This window comes from Lissotriton vulgaris, unplaced genomic scaffold (assembly GCF_964263255.1).
Source record: "Lissotriton vulgaris unplaced genomic scaffold, aLisVul1.2 SCAFFOLD_340, whole genome shotgun sequence".
NCBI lineage: Eukaryota > Metazoa > Chordata > Amphibia > Caudata > Salamandridae > Lissotriton > Lissotriton vulgaris.
Window position 1 is genome coordinate 328,929 of NW_028249633.1, and position 15,679 is coordinate 344,607.

Sequence of the window (15,679 nt, forward strand, 5' to 3'; positions counted from 1 at the left end):
CCACATGGGTAAGTCCGCGAAATATTTCCCCCGCCAGCATGCAAAAACGGACGCGAACACGCAATTGCGCCCTGGGAACAGGAAATGCACAACGCGAGCATGCAACTAGCGACCGGAAACGGAAATACGCAACGCGAACAGTGAAAACAAGATGGCCGCACCCATATACGACCGCATGGGTAAGTTAGCGGTAGCCGCAGTGAAAAAAATCCAGTGAACACGCAGAAATAAAAAAATCCGCAATCTCGGGAAAGTTCACAGATTTTGCGGACCGCGAGTACGCTTTCGCACTAATTCGCGTACCGCGAATTCGCAAAATTCGCCGATACAACAGCATTTGTGCCCATTTCTAGCACTGTAAGAAAGCACTTCATCATGAAGTGTGTACCATTAAGAACCTCTGGGATACAACAGCATTGGTGTCCACTTCTAGCACTGTAAGAAAGCGCTCCATCAAGGACTGTGTACCATTAAGTACCTCTGGGATACAAGAAACATGTGTGCCCACTTCTAGCACTGTAGGAAAGCACTTCATCAGGGACCGTGAACCATTAAGAACCTCTGGGATACAACAGCATTTGTGCCCACTTCTAGCACTGTAAGAAAGCACTTCATCATCCTCTAATTAGCGAGTTGCACAGGGTTCTCAGTGGCACTGACATTACTATGTACTGACACTCCCTGTTCTTTTCTGCCGCTCATCTGGAGTATCCTGTCTACAGGGGGAGTTTTTTCCAGAGTATCATATGTTACCTTCAAAGCCATCTCTGTAAGGAGGGGAGGCTGGGCAGAGACCTCTCGGACTCACACTGGGGCAGTGTCACCCCCTGAGGCTCTTTTGAGAACCTCACACTGCCCAGCAGGGGGTCACTGCTGAGCCTGACCCCAGACACGAACACTGCTGCTTTGTGGGGCTTGTAAGTGCATCTCTCGCCCATCACACGGAAGGCCTGGGAATGTCACACATGAGCAGATTTCAAGCATGGACAGCTGACGGACAGATAAGGCAGAGCCCGCCAGTAGCAACTCTGCCCAGGCCAGCAGCGCTTCACACGCACACCTCACACTCTGGTCATCAGCACAGCTCTGCCCAGGGCACCGATTCACATGCACACCTCACACTCGGGTCATCAGCACAGCTCTCCCCAGGGCACCGCTTCACACGCACACCTGACACTCTCTTCACCAGGACAGCCCTGGCCGGGCACCGCTCCACAAGCACAACATCAAACTTGGGTCACCAGCATAGCACTGCCCGGGGCACCGCTTCACATGCACACCTCACACTCGGGTCACCAGCACAGCTCTGCCCAGGGCACCGCTTTACATGCACACCTCACACTCTCTTCAGCAGCACAGCTCTGCCCAGAGCACTGCTTCACACGCACACCTCACTCTCTCCTCACCAGCACAGCTCTGCCCAGAGCACTGCTACACATGCACACCTCACACTCTTTTCACCAGCACAGCTCTGCCCAGGGCACCGTTTCACATGCACACCTCACACTCGGATTACCAGCACAGCTCTGCCCAGGGCACCGCTTCACACGCACACCTCACACTCTCTTCACCAGCACAGCTCTGCCCAGGGCACTGCTCCACACGCACACCTCACAATTGATCACCAGCACAGCTCTGCCCAGGGCACCGCTCCACACCCACACCTCACACTCGGGTCACCAGCACAGTTCTGCCCAGGGCACCGCTGCACACGTACACCTCACACTCCCTTCACCAGCACAGCTCTGTCCAGGGCACTGCTTCACATACACACCTCACACTCGGGTCACCAGCACAGCTCTGCCCAGGGCACCGCTCCACATGCACACCTCACACTCGGGTAACCAGAACAGCTCTACCCAGGGAACCGCTTCACATGCAAACCTCACACTCAGGTCAGCAACACAACTCGCCCAGAGCACCACTTCACACGTGCACCTCACACTCTTTTCACCAGCACAGCTCTGCCCAGGGCACCACTTCACATGCACTCCTCACACTTGGGTCACCAGCACAGCTCTACCCAAGGCACAGCTTCACATCCACAGCTCACACTCAGGTCTCCAGCACAGTTCTGTCCAGGGCACCGCTTCACGCGCAAACCTCACACTCGGGTCACCAGAACAGCTCTGTCCAGGGCACCGCTTCACAGACACACTCTCTTCACCAGCACAGCTCTGCCCAGGACACTGCTCCACTAGGCACATCTAACACTCTCTTCACCAGCACACCTCTGTCCAGGGCACCACTTCACATGCACACCTCACACTTGGATCACCAGCACAGCTCTGGTCAGGACACCGCTTCACTCGCACACCTCACACTCTCTTCACCAGCACAGCTCTGCCCAGGGCACCGCTCCACACGCACACCTCATGCTCTCTTCACCAGAACAGCTCTGGCCAGGGCACCGCTTCACACGCACACCTCAAACTCTCTTCACCAGCACAGCTCTGCCCAGGGCACTGCTCCACATGCACACCTCACACTATCTTCACCAGCACAGCTCTGCCCAGGGCACTGCTTCACACGCACACTTCACACTCTCTTCACCAGCACAGCTCTGCTCAGGGCACCGCTTCACATGCACGCCTCACAATTGGGTCACCAGCCTAGCTCTGCCCAGGGCACCGCTCCACATGCACACCTCACACTCGGATCACCAGCACAGCTCTGCCCAGGGCACCGCTGCACACGCACATCTCACACTCCCTTCACCAGCACAGATCTGTCCAGGGCACTGCTTCATATGCACACCTCACACTCGTGACCAGCACAACTCTGCCCAGGGCACCCCTTCACATGCAAACCTCACACTCTTTTCACCAGCACAGCTCTGCCCAGGGCACCACTTCCCATGCACTCCTCACACTTGGGTCACCAGCACAGCTCTGTCCAGGGCACAGCTTCACACCCACACCTCACACTCAGGTCACCAGCACAGCTCTGCCCAGGGCACAGCTTCACACCCACACCTCACACTTAGGTCACCAGCAGAGACTTGCTTTGCCCACTCAATCGCCGGCCCCCCTCCCCTCTCAACACACCGCCTCCAGTGGGGGATCAAATTCCATTTTCTGGGGGAGATCATGACCAGTCAGCCTCTCAGACGTTGCTTATGGCAGTTCACTTTACCAACTAGATGACTCAGAGTTCACTTACCCTTGGTCTGTGTCTGATATGATTTGTCCTGCTGCAGAACAGTGACGGAAGCTGCACGACAGTGACAGGAGCTGCAGGACAGTGACAGAAGCTGCAGGACAGTGACAGGAGCTGCAGGACAGTGCCAGGAGCTGCAGGGCAGTGCCAGGAGCTGCAGGACAGTGCCAGGAGCTGCAGGACAGTGACAGGAGCTGCAGGACAGTTTCAGGAGCTGCAGGACAGTGACAGGAGCTGCAGGACAGTGACAGGAGCTGCAGGACAGTGACAGAAGCTGCAGGGCAGTGCCAGGAGCTGCAATACAGTGACAAGAGCAGCAGGACAGTGACAGGAGCTGCAGGACAGTGACAGGAGCTGCAGGACAGTGACAGGAGCTGCAGGACAGTGACAGAAGCTGCAGGGCAGTGCCAGGAGCTGCAATACAGTGACAAGAGCTGCAGGACAGTTTCAGGAGCTGCAGGACAGTGACAGAAGCTGCTGTGCGTGTCACACAAGAGGGACTGACAGGAGCTGCTGTGTGTGAGAGACGCACAGGGAACTGACAGGAGCTCCTGTGTGTGAGAGACAAGAGGGACTGCCAATGAGCCCCACCCTCTCTCCCTCTCTCTATGAACCAGGAAACAATTCCTGCACACTCAGCCTGAAACTGAAAGAGAGAGAACATGCGTCTCTTCTTTTAAGTTTGAAAAAGAAGTTTATTGAAAAAATACAACTTAGCATATATATTTAACAAAAAGTGCAATATGGTAATATAAGCATAAATGGTATAAATGCTTAATAAGAAAACAGCACAAACCAAACAGTTGCATAAGTAACAAGCATTTGCAATGCAATATGTCTCGCATTTCCGAGACTTAGAGCTATTGGTATTGTAAATAAAAATGTATTTTATGTATGTGTTTTGTTTGGAATGCAGTGCATGCGTGTGGAGTGTAAATATGTTGGTTGTCTTGCAAATGTTATTTGTGCAATTTTGTGGGGTGGAATTGTGTGGAGTGTATTTGTTTCATGGAATTATGTAGCATAGTGGATAGGAATAGATAGAAAGCAAGATAGAGAGGGATGCATTGTTTGCGTAGGAAGAGGTGAATGACTTTGGCATCTCTGTGAATTTTAACGCAGAAGTTAAGAAACAATGTTCAAGTATATTTACAACAGGGGAATTGGTGCAGCTGCCTAAAGTGCGTGGGTACCATTAAAGATTGATGAACTTTTAAAATAGTTACTGGACCAACATTATATAAGGTGAAATGCCAGCAATGTAACTAGGTACGTCTTTAAGTGTTTATTCTAGCTTAATCAAGTTTTAAACGCGTAATAAACTGATGATGTTAGTTTTATATTTGACAGAAATGTGAGATAAACAGTGTCCACGTTTTACCTCAGTGCATGTTTAGTTCTGCATACATACCGTGTGAGTCATCACATTGTGGTTTTGGGAGCAGCGCTGCTAAACGTGCTACACCCACTAAGAGGACGTCACCAGGCGAGTCAACAAACTGCCCAGCCTGGCTTGCTCTTTGCTAAAGGAAAGTGTATAATCATTTTTTCTTCAGCACAAAAGCACAGTTATTTATGGCTGCAGAGGAAGAAATAGATTAATAAATATTTTTATCGTGTTTTTGTTTGCACACAGTCCTCTTCGAAGTAAGTCCGCAACAACGGCGTGCAGTCATGACACGTTAACAATAAAGTCACACAAAATATTCACACAATTTATGCACACTTAAAAACAGAAGTCTGGATTCAAATAGGTAATGCCATGGTAAAATGTTGTGGAGTAAAATGTTTTCCTTTGACAATTTCAGCAATAAACATTTTGTTTTTCTTTTAACGCTGTGTGGTCGACGGCGTTTCGATCCCCTTGATTCGGGATCGTCATCAGGACGGGGTTGTTCTTAGTGAATGCCGCTGCATTAAGTGCAACACAGCCACGCCAGATGAGCGATCGCCCTCTGTGCCCCTCCTCCTCTAAGGAGCTGCCCTAACTCGTGAGCAGTCCCAGGACAAGACGCCACCAGTGACCAGCACGCATTGAATTCGTAAGCTGCAAACCACACATCCTTGTATGGTTTTTTCACTGTATTCACTAAGAACAACCCCGTCCTGATGACGATCCCGAATCAAGGGGATCGAAACGCCGTCGACCACACAGCGTGAATCAAATGACGCATATGACACTTTCAGCTTTCTTCAAGAAAATAATTGTCTCAAGTGATTGTAACTTGTCGATTTTAATTGAAGCTGCAATTGATGTATATATCACCATCTATGCGCCACCAATGCTGTTTTTAAGCACTTGCACTTCACTTCACTGAAACTGTATATAGCACCTTGCACCAAGTGCCACTGGGTTGTCATAAGATCTAATCTTTACAGTGCTGTTGAAAACTGTAAACATATGTTGAATACCCTTGTCCTTGGTAAATAATACCACCGTTCCTCTAAAATCTTTTTGACTCCTTGTTTTCTGTTCTCAGTAATGCCTTTAGGCATGCACAATTGAAATTGTCTCTTAATAATACCTGTTGGGAATTGTTTTTGTTTATACAGTACACCCATCCCAACTCGGTTTATGGGTCCCCTCCTGTTCTCCCTATCAGACACAGACCCTATGCAGACGACACTGATGCCGTAAGGCACCAAGACCCTGCACGAGCATGCCAAGATACTGCCCATGAGCTGAACGAAGAATCCAATCATCAAGAAAGGGTTTCACAGAAGAATTTCGGGGAATTACATACTAGAATAATTTCGAGTAGAATAGTGCCAGAGAGGGGTGCGACGCAGACGTTGCACTTAGAAGAGGTCATCTTCCCTGTCCGGATCCTGTCCTGTTCCTAGATCTCCAATACTGTCCTGGTATTCGATTTGACTTCTTGGCCCGGAGGTAGTCCTCACACCATCCTAGGTAAATATAATTCTGAGTAGTATGTCTTTGTACTACTCTATGTTTCTCCATTTCCAGGTACTGTCATCATTATAACTGTGACAGAGATTTATATTGAATTGTCTGATTCTCTTCTTGAAGAAACAGTGATTGTAATTGAATCGGTGTTTTGACTCACAAAATTATTGAATAGATAAATGTTTTGAACTTCTTGAGTATGTGGTTATTGAAGAATAAATAATTTTAATGTCATCTCTACCTACTCATTCAGCAGCTAGATTCATTGACCAGAGGAAATTCAATTTGACGAAGAGGTTGAGTTGGTAAGAATTGATAGAGGTAATCACAATTTAGGAGGTAAATCAAAATTGATCCCAGTGATTCTACCAGCTTATGTATGATTGTTTATGGGCCCACAGTGGGTTCTTTTGTGAGTGAATGACCCAAGCAGGAAACCCGCTGCACCACCAGGAAGAAGGGTCAGTACCTGCATAAAGGTGAAAACCCTTGAGTACTAGAGACCCCAGATTCTAACAGTGCCCATCACAAAAGATAAGGAACAGTGACACTTATTAATCCCCTCCTGCTACAATGGAAGGCAGGGAGGGATAAAACTCCTGTCCCCCTCCTTACAACAGACCAGCTCGAGCATTGTCAATGGGACAAACTTTGCAGGGGGACACAATGGTTTAGCAGTGCGCGCTGGTACATTTCTATTGGAGCAGGACCAAGACTGACTTTGTATGAGATGTCATAGAGAACAAAAGATTGATGGACTAGGATGTGACCTGAGTGAGTATGAGTGGATAAGATTATTTCTAGCATTCCTTCCATCACTTTTTTGTTTAAATTAAAACAAAGCAAAAAATAAAAATATGACATTCTTCAAATTAGATGTTGCCACATTGCGATGAAGTGATACCACTGGCACATTTAATATCACATGTCTGCACAGAAGTGCTATTACTGGTACATTTAATATCACATGTCTGCACAGAAGTGCTATTACTGGCACATTTAATGACACATGTCTACACAAAAGTGCTATTACTGGCGCATTTGATAGCACATGGCTACAGATAAGTACTATTACTAGCATTTTTAATATCACACTTCTGCAAAGAAGTGCTATTGCCTACACAAGGAATATAACTTATCTGCACAGAAGTGCTATTACTGGTACATTTAATGTCACATATCTGCACAGAAGTGCTATTACTGGCACATTTAATGGCATATGTCTGTACAGAAGTGCTATTACAAGCACATTTAATATCACATACCTGCACATAAGTGCTCTTACTTGCATATTTACTATCACATATCTGCAAGAAGTACAATTACTGGCACATTTAATGTCAAATGTCTGACAGAAGTGCTATTACTGGCATGTTTACTATCACATATCTGCACAGCAGTGCTATTATTGGCCCATATAATATCATATATCTGCACTGAAGTGCTATTACTGACACATTTAAATATTACATGTCTGCACAGAATTGCTATTACTCGAATATCTATTTTCATATATTTGCACAGAAGTGCTATTACTGGCACATTTAATATCTCAAATCTGCACAAAAGTGCTATAACTGGCACATGTAATGTCACATGTCTATACAGAAGTGCTATTACCGACAGATTTAATGTCACATATCTGCACAGAAGTACTATTACTGGCATATTTACCATTACATATCTGAACTGAAGTGCTAATACTGGCACATTTAACATCATATGTCTGCACAGAAGTGCTAATACTGACACATTTAAATATTACATGTCTGCACAGAAGTGCTATTACTGGCATATTTACAATCACTTATCTGCACATAAGTGCTATTACTGGCACTGTTAATATCATATGTCTGCACAGAAGTGCTCTTACCAGCACATTTAATATCACATATCTGCACAGAAATTCTATTACTGGCACAATTAATGTCACATGGCTATACAGAGGTGCTATTACTGACACTGTTAATGTCACATATCTGCACAAAAGTGCTATTACTGGCATATTTACTATTACATATCTGCAGAGAAGTGTTAATACTGGCATATTTACCATCACATATCTGCATAGAAATGCTATTATTGGCACATGTAATATCATATATCTGCACAGAAGTGCTAATACTGGCACATTTAAATATTACATGTCTGCACAGAAGTTCTATTACTGGCATATATTCTATCGCTTATCTGCATAGAAGTGCTATTACTGGCACATTTAATATCATATGTCTGCACAGAAGTGCTCCTACCAGCACATTTAATATCACATATCTGCACAGAAATTCTATTACTGGCACAATTAATGTCACATGGCTATACAGAGGTGCTATTACTGACACTGTTAATGTCACATATCTGCCCAAAAGTGCTATTAGTGGCATATTTACTATTACATATTTGCACAGAAGTGTTAATACTGGCATATTTACCATCACATATCTGCATAGAAATGCTATTACTGGCACATGTAATATCATATGTCTGCACAGAAGTGCTATTACTGACACATTTAAATATTACATGTCTACACAGGAGTGCTATTACTGGCAAATGTAACATCACTTATCTACACAGAGTGCTATTACTGGCACAAATAAATATTACATGTCTGCACAGAAGTGCGGTTACTGGCAAATTTACTGTTACTTATCTACACAGAAGTGCTATTACTGACACTTTTATATATTACATGTCTGCACAGAAGTACTATTACTGAAATATTTATTTTCACATATCTCCACATAAGTGCTATTACTGGCACGTGTAATATCACATGTCCGGATAAAAGTGCTATTACTGGCACATTTAATAAGACATTGTTGCACATTTGATAGCACATGGCTACAGATAAGTGCTATTACTAGCATATTTAATATCACACATGTGCAAAGAAGTGCTATTGCCTAAACATGTTATATCACTTATCAGCACATAAGTGCTATTACTTGCCCATTTAATATCACAAATTTGCACAGAAGTGCTAATTCTGGCACATTTAATGTCACTTGTTTGTACAGAAGTGCTATTACCAGCACATTTAATGTCACATACCTGCACAGAAGTGGGTAAATACATTTATTGTGTATGGTTAATTAAAACCTTTACAATTTTACGAAAATTAAAAATGAGTTCGAACTGACATTGACTAAAAATGTGGTTACATTCTATGATGTCCTTATGCTTTGAAAGAAAAAGAGAAAAAGAAAAAGGATAAGAAGCAATATTGCTTAGTCTATGTTTTTGGCCATTATTAGTAGTTCATGCCTTCTGTTTTGTTCCATTGGTCACTATTTTTCGGTTTTCAGTATTAGCAGGCTCACCTTCTGTAAGAATCTGGTGGCCATGCAAGCTGACTGCAACTGATCACTATTCAATGCTAGCATGACTGCAGGCTGACATGATCTGATTTGAAATAAACAAAATATATACAATAAATACTGACGTCTCAAGTTGGTCAAAGATGGACAAATGCACAATATATGAGTCAATGTTTCATCTGATTGGCCACAGAGTCTACAGAGTGATGTCGGCCATGTTTTCTTCCATGCAGGGGTTTGATCTTTTGAAATGTATGTTCCCAGCCGAACTCTTAGGAGCATTTGTTGGACGGATACAGTAATTTGGGTTACTAAGTAAGGTTGCGGAGCACATTTCTCATACGAGCCAAGCACCGTCCAGCCATGTTTTTTCTTTGAAAGGGCGGCTTCATCTGTCGTCCAGGATTTTAGTTTTGCTGCACTATTGGCTACTTTTTTAAATGACGCAAAGGTGTGGTTGGTGTTCCATGCCTCTTGCATATTGACATTTGTCAGTGCTTCTTCAAATGCTAATTTCCAAGCCTTTCTTGCGTTTGTTTGGTGGTTTATTCCAGACCAGCAATAAGCCATCAACGTATCCTCTTGTGCTGCCCTTGGCTTCCAGCTCGTTTTCAATAAGGCAGCTTATCTGACTGGTTGCTGATTTAGTAACCCAAATTCGAGTCGTACTTGCGCTTGAGATGCAGACCTCGGGATCTGAAAGATGTATTTGAACAGCTTTGACTGTTGTATGTTCAGAAAGTTTGCGTCTTTGCCTCTATATAGCTCCGAACCATACGTAAGGGATGGTAAAAACTTTGCCGCGATCACCTTCTATAGGTGTGAGTTGGATAGACATTTCAGTTTTGTTTTCAATACATTTAGAGCGAAGTGTAGTTTGCTTGACTGTGCTTTTCTGTGGTGTTGGTGTTCTTTTAGTGTCCTCCTCAAATCAAGGACTACTCCCAGGTACTTGTAGGAGAGGCTTTGCTATTACGGGCATATTTACTATCACTTATCTGCACAGAAGTGCTATTACTGGCCATATATTATCATAAACCTGCACAGAAGTGCTATTACTGGCACATTTAATATCACATGCGTACACAGCAGTGCTCTTACCGGCACATTTAATATCTCATTTCTGCACAGAAGTGTTATTACTGGCACATTTAATGTCACATGTCTATACAGAAGTGCTATTACTGTTAGATTTAATGTCACATATCTGCATAGAAGTGCAATTACAGACATATTTACCATCACGTATCTGCACAGAAGTGCTATTACTAGCACATTTAATATCATATGTCTGGACAGAAGTGCTATTACTGACACATTTAAATATTACGTGTCTGCACAGAAGTACTATTATTGAAATATTTACTTTCACATATCTGCACATAAGTGCTATTACTGGCACATTTAATATCAGATCTCTGCACAAAAGTGCTCTTACCAGCACATTTAATAACACACATCTGTACAGAAGTGCTATTACTGGCAAATTTAATATCATATGTCTGCACAGAAGTCCTATTACTGACACATTTAAATATTACATGTCAGCACAGAAGAATTATCACAGAAATATTTACTTTTACATATCTGTACATACATGCTATTATTGGCACATTTAATATCATGTGTCTGCAAATCAGTGCTCTTACAGGCACATTTGGTATCTCATATCTGCACAGAAGTGCTATTACTGGCACATTTAATAAAATATTGTTGCACAGAAGTGCTATTACTGGCGCATTTGATAGCACATGGCTACAGATAAGTGCTATTACTAGCATATTTAAAATCACACTTCTGCAAAGAAGTGATATTGCACATGTTCTAACACAGAAGTGCTATTACTGACATATTTACTAAAACATATCTGCACTGAAGAGTTATTACTGGCACATTTAATGTCACATGACTGTACAGAAGTGCTTTTACTAGCAAATGTACTATCACATATCTGCACAGACGTACAATTACTGCCACATTTAATGTCAAATGTGTGACAGAAGTGCTATTACTGACATATTTGCTATCACATATCTGCACAGAAGTGCTATTACTGGCACAATTAATATCACATGTCTCCACAGCAGTGCTCTTACTGGCACATTTAATATCTCATATCTGCACAGAAGTGTTATTACTGGCATATTTAACTTCACATGTCTATAGAGAAGTTCTATTACTGACAGATTTAATGTCACATATCTGCAGAGAAGTGCTATTACTGGCATATTTACCATCACATATCTGCACAGAAGTGCTATTACTGGCACCTTTAATATTACTGACACATTTAAATATTACATGTCTGCAGAGAAGAGAAGTACTAATTTTGAAATATTTACTTTTACATATCTGCACATAAGTGCTATTACTGGAACATGTAATATCACATGTCTGCACATAAGTGCTGTTACCAGCACATTTAAAAACACATATCTGTGCAGAAGTGCTATTACTGGCACATTTAATATCAAATGCCTGCACAGAAGTGCTATAACTGACAAATTTAAATATTACATGTCTGCACAGAAGTGCTATTACTTTTATATTTATTTATTTATTTATCAATCTTTATTTCGGCCGTATGGCCATCAAAGATATACAATAAAACATATACAACCATTATAAAATTATCCACAATCAGTACAAGGTTATACATTGTAAAATTATACATTTCTGTGTTTTAAAAAAATTAGTAAAGTTACATTTAAAATTGTAGACTTATCTTTGAGTAAGAACCTATGACTTCAGAATACGGGTGCGGGTGTGCCAGACATTGGTAAGAAATTTTGCTAATGCAAACACAATTGGACTTGAAACATCGGTTTTTAGAATTCTGTACATCGGGAGATACTCCCTACAACCAAGGTTTCTAATAAGTGGAAGGAGTCAATATTTCCTAGTTGCCTTGTAAGTTGGGCAAAACAGGACCACATGTAGGTCACTTTCCTCCGCACAAGAGCATGCCGGGCACTGCTTGGAGGAGGGCGGGGGGTTGACCAGGTGCTGGTAAAGGATCGGAAAGGCAATGTGCCATATCTCCATTGGAGAAACAGCTTCCTGGCCAGCACGAGGGATATGGCGTCCAGAACCCTCTCCAGCCTATATGAGTCCTTGCTTAACGCAAAGACAGATGTTAATGACTCCTCCCCCTGACAATCCAGGGCAGTGACTAGTTTCTGTTCATGGTAGACATTAGCCAAAGCTCTCCGTGAGATGTTTAGTGAGGCGCTATCAGGGTCGGACCAAAGGTCGGGGAACCCCAGTCTCGTACAGGATTTTTTGATATAATTTATCCAGGGGATCTGTAACGCTTTAGGATGGGTTAAAAGCTCCCTCAATTCAGCCCTATAAGCGGAGAGTTCTTCGCTGCTCCAAAGCCTTCGCCAGAAGACTATGGGTCTGAGACCTAGTTCTTCAGCTATTGGTCTCAGTCCCAGATCCAGCCTCAGGGGAAGGAGCGGGGTGCTGGGCGGGAGAGCAACTAGCTGTCTGATAAATTTATTTTCAGTTAAAGACAGACTGCGGGAGGATGTGTGGCCCCATAGTTCCACCCCGTACATAGTAGTGCCCCTGGCCTGCGTCTTATAGATCTGAATGAGCGGCCCCAATGGACGGTATGTGGAGCTTTTCATCATCCGGGCGATACCCCCAGTGGTCTGTACTAGTTTGAGGTTGGCCCTAGTCTGATGTGGTCCCCAGGACATGCTTTGGTTCAGGGTTACACCTAGATATTCAAAGGTGGAGACTCTCTCTAGCCGTGACGCTCCAAGTTGTGGGTTCAGGCACAATTTTTGCCTTGGATTCAGGACCATGAACTTGGTTTTTGCAGCGTTAATTTCTAAGCCCCTGTCTGTGCAAAAGGCCACAAATGAGTCAAGGATCCTCTGAATCCCCATAGGGGTTTTAGACAGCAGCAGGGTGTCGTCTGTAAACATGATTGCAGGCACCCTGCTGCCGTTCAATTTTGGGGCGTCAGTATATTCAGTGCCATTTAGGTGGGCGATTACCCCGTTGACAAAGAGGCAGAACAGGGTCGGTGCCAACACGCAGCCCTGTCTAACCCCCCTGTCAACGGGGAATCTATCCGTCAATTCCCCAGACTTCCCGCACCTCACTCGCGCATAGTTGTTATAATGCAATCTCTGTAAGATTATCAGGATGTCCGGGGGTACGCCCATCTCGGCCAGGACACTCCAAAGTTTCCCTCTGGGCACCAGGTCGAAGGCGGCCCTCAGATCCACAAATATTGTGTATAAGCTGCCGCCTTTAAATATCGCTGCCCTCCAATAGATGATGTTCAATCGGAATACCTGGTCCACTGTGGAAACTCCCTTTCTAAAGCCCGCCTGATAGGGACTAAGGACACCCATTTCTTCTGCCCAATCCTGAAGCCGGTTCAGCAATACCCTACCAAACAGTTTCTGTGATATGTCAATTAAACTGATTGGTCTGTAATTGGCTGGGAGCAGAGGTGAGCCCTTTTTAAATATGGGAACCGCCTCTGCCCCCAGCCAAGTACTCGGGATTTCCATGCCGCTCAGAACTCCGTTAAACAGAACGGCAAGGTAGGGGGCCCACACATCGGGCTCCTGCTTGAACAAGTCCCCGGGCAAGCCGTCCAGTCCCTGCGCCTTACCCGAAGTCAGTCCTGCTATTGCTGCCTTAACCTCTCCCACTGTTATTAGGTCCCCCTCATAATCGGCCCGGCCGATACCGGTGTCGTTCCTGGTTTCTCCCAACTCAGAGCTATATAGAGATTGGAAGTGTGCCTGCCACACCCCTGCTGCGATGTTAGGCTCAATGGCTGAGTGGAGGCTCCCGGACCCCCCATTCACTACTCTCCAGAACATTCGGTGGTCTCTTTTTGCAAGGGAATTAGTAAGCTCCTCCCATTGGTTCTCCTCCCATTCAGTTTTAGCATGGGCAATTAGTTTTTTATATGCCCGTCTGCTTTCTCTTAGCTTCTAACCCCCTAAGTCCTCCTTGATGTTTCCTAGAAGTTCTCCCTTTGCCTTTCTGCAGGCTATATTATACCAAGAGGATTTGTGTGGCTGTCCCCTCCTCTGATTCTGCACGTTACTGAAGAGGATGGGGGCGGCGCCCTTTATGAGGTCCTCGTGGGCCTGGTATAATTTGCCAAATGATTCTTTGTTGCCCGCCTGATTGGCTAAGACTCCCACACTCTCTAGAATAGGGATTAGTCCTGCATATAGCCTTAGGAGTTTCTCCTGACTCGCGGCTAGTTTTTCCCACCTGATTCTTCTCTTGTTATTGGCCAATAAAAGTTCAGGTTTATTCTCCTCCCCGGTAGTTGTAGAGATTTGAAGGCCGGGGTGAATGAGATCAAGTTCAAGAGCATTGTGATCGCTATCCAGCATTTCAGTGACCCTAAAATCCTTAATAGATGGCCAGTTCACTATCTGTGCCAAGACATAGTCCAGGCGGGATTCTCTTCCCGCTCTATTATAGGTGGTTCTGCTAGGTACATCAGAACTAGTACGCCCATTACACGCTCTGATTCCAAATTTTAGGGTAAGCGCTGTGATCTGCAATGCTACAGGAGTCCATGCCTTCGGGGGAGAGCCTTCTACCGAAGGTACTGACCACCTGTTCTCTTCTTCCATCGGGAAAACCTCTAAGAGGCCAGGCAGCGGCTCAAAATGGGAGTTTAGATCCCCTCCCACTACATAAGGTAGATCTCTTGGTATTTCGGCTAGATAAACTGAGAGTTCGTCAATGGTGGGAGACTCCCTGGCAGCTCCCACTGGCCTGGAATAGATGTTGATCAGGGCGAGTTTCGCTTGATTCGGCCAGGACAGTAAAACCACAAGGATATCATCAGATGGCACCGGTAAGCGTGAAGCCTCGCAGCCTAGGTGTGATGCCACCCACGTTGTTAGTCCACCTGAAGGGCGGCCTTTGCCCTCACACCTGGCCGGGATGGAGAATGACTGATAGCCCTGATGCCTATATTCCTCCCTTGCCCAGGTCTCCTGGAACATGCAGACGTCCCCAGTCTCAATGTAGGTTACCCAGTCTGGAGTTGTCAGCTTGCTAGCTAGTCCGGCCACGTTCCACCAGATTAGTCTCAGGTGCTCCTTAGGAGGGGTTGCAGGAATGGAAATATGGGGGGAGCCAATGCCAGATACTACACCAATTGCTACCTCGGGAACGTTGTCGGCAGTAAGTCCAGCTGGCTCAGAGAGATCGCAGGGACCATTTTCCGGGATCACAGGGTTGGGGTCTGAGTTTGAAGACAGTCAATCAACCCCGTCCAACCCACTCAAAC